The sequence below is a fragment of the Triticum dicoccoides genome, chromosome 6A, assembly GCF_002162155.2.
Source record: "Triticum dicoccoides isolate Atlit2015 ecotype Zavitan chromosome 6A, WEW_v2.0, whole genome shotgun sequence".
In the NCBI taxonomy this organism is placed as follows: Eukaryota; Viridiplantae; Streptophyta; class Magnoliopsida; order Poales; family Poaceae; genus Triticum; species Triticum dicoccoides.
This window is the reverse complement of record NC_041390.1, coordinates 128,480,937-128,486,837: the sequence shown is the minus strand read 5'-3', so window position 1 is coordinate 128,486,837 and position 5,901 is coordinate 128,480,937.

The window sequence follows — 5,901 nt, the reverse complement described above, 5'->3', positions numbered from 1 at the left end:
GTCTGGCACGCAGTCGCCCCCAACTATCTTCATCCTCGGGGGGTCTGCCACCGGAGATGATGGAGAGCAGGTCGCCTTCATTAGCCTCCCGGTCGCCTAAGGCAGATGGTGCCGAGGTGTCGTCTCATAGGCCCTCCCAAGACTTGAAGAGACGCGGGGTGGGGGGGTGGATCTCACGGCGCCAGAGGGTAATACCTCGGCTGCTGGAGGGCCGGGAAGGAAGGTCCTTATGGAGTCCGGCGCCGAGGGCCCCGGTCAATCCAACCTCCAGTCGCAGACTACTCCAGAGACCAGTACGACCCCAGAGTCTAGTGAATGACACCCTGCGGGAGGAAAGGGAGTGGCGACCTCTGCTAATCCGGAGGTGCCGAATACCACCACAGACACTCTTCAAAGTGCATCCGTCCTAGACGAGCACCGCATCCTGATGGGTGCGGTGTCTGAGAAGATTCAGTCCACCCAGAGCGGACTGAACGAAGCCTTCTCCAGCCTGTTAGCAGGCTTCGAGGTACGCAATGTAATGTTTTTGATCTTTCTATGAGAAATATGCCCGTATATAGATAGTAGCCCCTGAGACTCTGTTCGGTTTTCAGAAAGAAAAGTAAGCAGAGGATCAATAATTAGTTGTCAGGTGGTAACATGCTATCTTATTTTAATTTCAAAACAGGCCTCTCTATTAGCGGCGACATCCAAGTCAGCGGAGATTTCCAAACTCAAACGGAAACTAGAGCGAGCCGAAGAGGTTCTAGTCCTTGTTAACACGCGGCTCGACCAAGCGCAAGGTATAAGATACATCTTGCTGTATGCCTGTTTATTTCTGTGCTTTTGTGGAAATTGAAGAGCTTTACTATGCATGGTTGTACAGATGGTGCCGCTACGGTGGAGAACCTCAGAAGAGAGCTTGCTCAGGCCAAGGAGTAAGCAAGGCAGCCACCGATAAGGCGGCTTCGGACTTGATGGCCGAACAGGCCGTTTGGCGCTATTTTGAGGAACAGGTGACCAAGATGGATCAAAAACTCAAGGACACCGCCGCCAAGTCCGAGTCCCTAGAAACAGAAAATAAGGCGAAGGGGGTCGAACTTGCCTAGGCCCTTCGAGATGCTTCAGAGGCACGGTTTGAATCCCGCGCCACGCGCGAGGAAATCCGTCAAGCCGGTCAGATAGCGGCTGGTAAGCCCTTTCCTTTACAGGCTAAATTTGGGGACCAGAAGTATGCCCTGCTTAATTGACTATGGAGTTCTCCAGACGCATATGCGGATCTGCCGACGAGTGTTGTGGCCGCTGCCAATTCTTCCGGGCCCAGGAGGGGTACGATGCGGAGGAGCTCTTCTGGTCGTAGTTTGTGGGGAAGGAGCGTTCCCTACTGGTAAACGACCAGATGGCGCAATGGGCGGAGCTGCATAAGATGTCCAGCGCGACCATGAAGGACGTCATAGTCCGGTTGTGGCCGGCTGAAGTCATTCTGGACAGCTACTTCGGCCTCGTGCGGCGTCTCGTCGATGCGCTGCCCTGGATTGACGCTGTCAAGAGGTGGTCATGTGTGGAAGGAGCGCGTATGGCTTTCGCCCATGTCAAGATGCACGGGGTGAAAATGAATGTCGAAAAGGTGGCAGTTGAGGGTCCTCCCGCAAGCAAGGCCCACCGCACACCGGAGTGCTATTTCGACGACGTGCTAAAAGGTGCTCGCCTTATAGAGGGACAATGCTCTAAGGACATGGTGTTTGAATAAAAGGGTCTGAACTATCCTGGGATTTGTGTTATAAACTAAATGTTTTGTAATATATTCATTTCTTGATCAAATGTTTTTATCCTCCTGTGCAGCCGTTTATTATATCTGAGAGTTCCCAGTCGTCGGCTTCAGCCCCCATGTAGATGCTACTGGGGTGTTTGGAATTGCACATAACTGCACTTAACCCAACGTCTTGGTACTTGAAGGAGGTGTTAGTGCAACGAACTAGGCAATCAGACTATTTGGTTTTATTGCGCTCACTTAGCTATAGGAGTTTGACAATGGGTCTATTAGGTAGCCCCTACTATGTATGCGGCTACCCGGATGCGGATGCATTACGTATGTGACTGGGAAACGGTCCTTCGTGTAATACGGAAAAATTGCTAAGGATTGTAGTGAATCGCCGAGTGGCTGACCAGCTCTCGCCACATCATGATGGTCAGTTTTCGGTTTTCTCTACTGAGGTGCATAACCGGATGAACCAGAAACACAATCACAGTAGTTCTCCCTTTACTATCCTAGCCCATTAGACGAAACATAAGGCAGCAAGCACAGGAGCCGGGCAACCCAACTATTGACCAAAGATATGATTCAGAGCCGATGCATATAATGTCGAGCTCGGGATGCCGAATTGTGTTGTAAAGCTATTCAGACTTTTGTTGGGCAACACATATGTTGCCATGTAGAGCCCCTGGCGATTTTATGCCGAGGTGTGTATGTGAGACCATTTAACAGGCGGAATAAAAAGGATCCCGGATAAGAATGTTGGTTCACTGAAATCTGATTGATATGTCAAAATGTAATCTTACAGAAGGTACCATATTCACCAAGGCCATTTTACATGACAGGGTGTAACACCCTTGATGCGACTATATATTCCACGTGTCGAGGCATGACTTAGAGGCATAATCGCATTGAAGGCATATGTCGCAAGTTAGGCAATCTTCACAACATCCCATGTAATATAAATCATAAAGGGGAGATAACATAGTTGGCTTACACTCGCCACGTCAATCAAGTACATAAATAACATTACATCATCCAAACACTCATGGCCCGACTACGGCGCCAAAATAAAAGAGAACCCAACATGCTACACGGTCCCGATCACCCCCAACTGGGCACCACTACTGATCGTCGGGAAAGGAAACATAGTAACGTTGAGAGTCCTCGTCGAACTCCCACTTGAGCTCAAGTGCGTCTCCTGGAGCGGAATCATCAGGCCCTGCATCTGGTGTAATAGTAATCTGTGAGCCATAGGGACTCAACAATCTCGCACCCTCGTGATCAAGACTATTTAAGCTTATAGGTAAGGCAAGGTAAATATGTGGAGCTGCAGCAAGCGACTAGCAAATATGGTGGCTAACTTATTCGCAAAAGAGAGCGAGAAGAGGAGGCAAAGCGCGAGCGAGAAACTAGAGAGCAACCTGCGCAAACATTACTCCAACACCGTGTCCACTTCCCGGACTCCGCTGAGAAGAGGCCATCACGGTAACACACTCAGTTGATTCATTTTAATTAAGTTAAGGTTTAAGTTATCTACAACCGGACATTAACAAATTCGCCCATAATCGCGGGCACGGCTTTCGAAAGTTCAAATCCTTGCAGGGGAGTCCCAACTTAGCCCATGACAAGCTCTCACGGTCAACGAAGGAATAGACCTCCTCCCAAGACGTTCCGATCAGACTCGGTATCTCAGTTCTTCAAGACACTTCAACAGGTTAAAATAAGACCAACAACACCGCCCGAATGTGCCGACAAATCCCGATAGGAGCTGCACACATCTCGTTCTCAGGGCACACTCAGATGAGCAAGACGTCGGGTAGGCCAGTCCAGAGTTGCCCCTGGTAGCCCCGGACATCGCTCGGTGGGACCAACACTCAGAGGAGCACTGGCCCGGGGGGGTTAAAATAAGATGACCCTCGGGCTCCGGAAAACCCAAGGGATAAAGAGGCTAGGTGGCGAATGGTAAAACCAAGGTTGGGCATTGCTGGAAAAGCTTTAATCAAGGCGAACTATCAAGGGGTTCCCATTATAACCCAACCGCGTAAGGAACGTAAAATTCGGGAACATAACACCGATATGACGGAAACTAGGGCGGCAAGAGTGGAAAAAAACACTAGGCGAGAGGCCGAGCCTTCCACCCTTTACCAAGTATATAGATGCATTAAGATAACAAGATAATATAATGATATCCCAACAAGTAAATAAATGTTCCAACAAGGAACAACCTCCAATCTTCACCTGCAACTAGCAACGCTATAAGAGGGGCTGAGCAAAGCGGTAACATAGCCAATCAACGGTTTACTAGGACATGGTGGGTTAGTGGTTTGACATGGCAATTTGGGCGGCTTGAAAGCAAGTGGTAGGCATCATAGCATTGGCATAGCAAAAGAGCGAGCAATCTAGCATAGCAAAGATAGTAGTGATTTCGAGGGTATGATCATCTTGCCTGCACAGTTGTCAGAGTTGACTGGATCCTCGAAAGCAAACTCAATGGGCTCCTCATTAGCGAACTCGTCTCCCGGCTCTACCCAAACAAGACAAACAAGCGACAAGGACACAATCAACCACGTGCAAGGGTCAAACAAGATGATGCAAAGATGATATGCTATGCGGGATGCGATGCGGGATGCATATGCAAGATGTGATAGGAAATGCAAGAACCCTGGCCTCAACTTGGAAATCCAAGTGTGCCATGGAAAGATGAGATGAAATCGCTTGAAAACGATATAAAGAACACCGAAATCGGAGTTACGGTTTGGAAATGGCAAGCCATTCAAATATGGCACCAGTCTGCGATTTACAGCAAGTAGCCATCTAAATGCAATGAGATGAACAAGCTACATCACCCAAACAAGACAACAAAATACAAGGCAGGGATGCCTTCAAGATGCTTAACAAAAGTCTAGCACTGAGCTACGGCTAATTCACCCATTAACAGGTTCAAACAAGCATGGAAAAAATGCATATGGCAAATAGGTCTCAGACTTAGTGAAATTAACACTTGTCTGGAATTTCAGATCAGGTAGCACTCTTCGGAGCAACAAAACTACATGTTACAGGACCTGAACATGGCAAAGTAAAGCATGGCATGGAGCTACTCAAAGAGCTTAACAAAAGTCCCTTAGTGACCTTGAGCCAAAAGGGATCAGAAAATACAATTGCAAGCATGTGAACATGGCAAAAACATAATCAGTTTTCAGACTTAGTGAAAACTGACACATGCTGAAACATAACTCAAGTAGGCATATTTACAAGCTCGATGCACTCAAAATGGAGCAAGTCATGATAAGCTAAGCATACACCCATTAATAACACACAAAATGCAAGCTGGACATGGCAAGAACAATAGCATAGCATGCACGAATCAACTACAACATCATCGGCAAAATTGCAAACAAGTTGACAATCTGCCCAGATTCACAAAGTAGCAAAAGTAGAGCTCGATTGACTCAAGCTAGGGTGCTCCATAATTGCAAACAAAGAGATGGCTGGATAGAGCACTACAAGATTAACAAAACATCCTTACTGATCATCCTCAAAAGAGGCACGGATCACTAGGAAACAACATGAACATATGGCAACATGAGATAAACAACTCAAGGACTTGGTGGAATTGCCAAGTCCCTGAAAACAGAATTAACAAGTGCACCACTTTGCAAGCTCGTGCTTGTCACCACACACATCACAAAAATACATGGGTTGCACCTATGGAAAGATGACAAAACCCTTAACAAAACATATGTAGAGCATCAGGGCATATCATGCACACAATAATCATGGCAAAAATGACAAAAAGCTAAATGGAGTAGCAGATCTGAAAATTATCTCAAGTAGCCCTATTCTAACAGCATTTCGGGCATCAAGATGAATTCAAATGAAAATGATGCAATGGAATGAAATGATGTACTCTCTGAGATGAACATTTTGATATTCTATATGCATAAATCGGAACTACGGATGAAAAGTTACGATGCTATGAACATGAGCACATGGATCTGCGATTCCGAGGACTTAGTGAAAAAAATCAACCTCTCTCAGATCTAGGGTTTGCACGGAATCCGAGGCGCGGTCGGGGCACTATTCACCGGCACCGGATTCGTCGGGGAGGCGGCTACTGGAGCGGATTCCGGCCGGCGCGGGGTCGCCGGAGCGACGAGGGCGGCGGG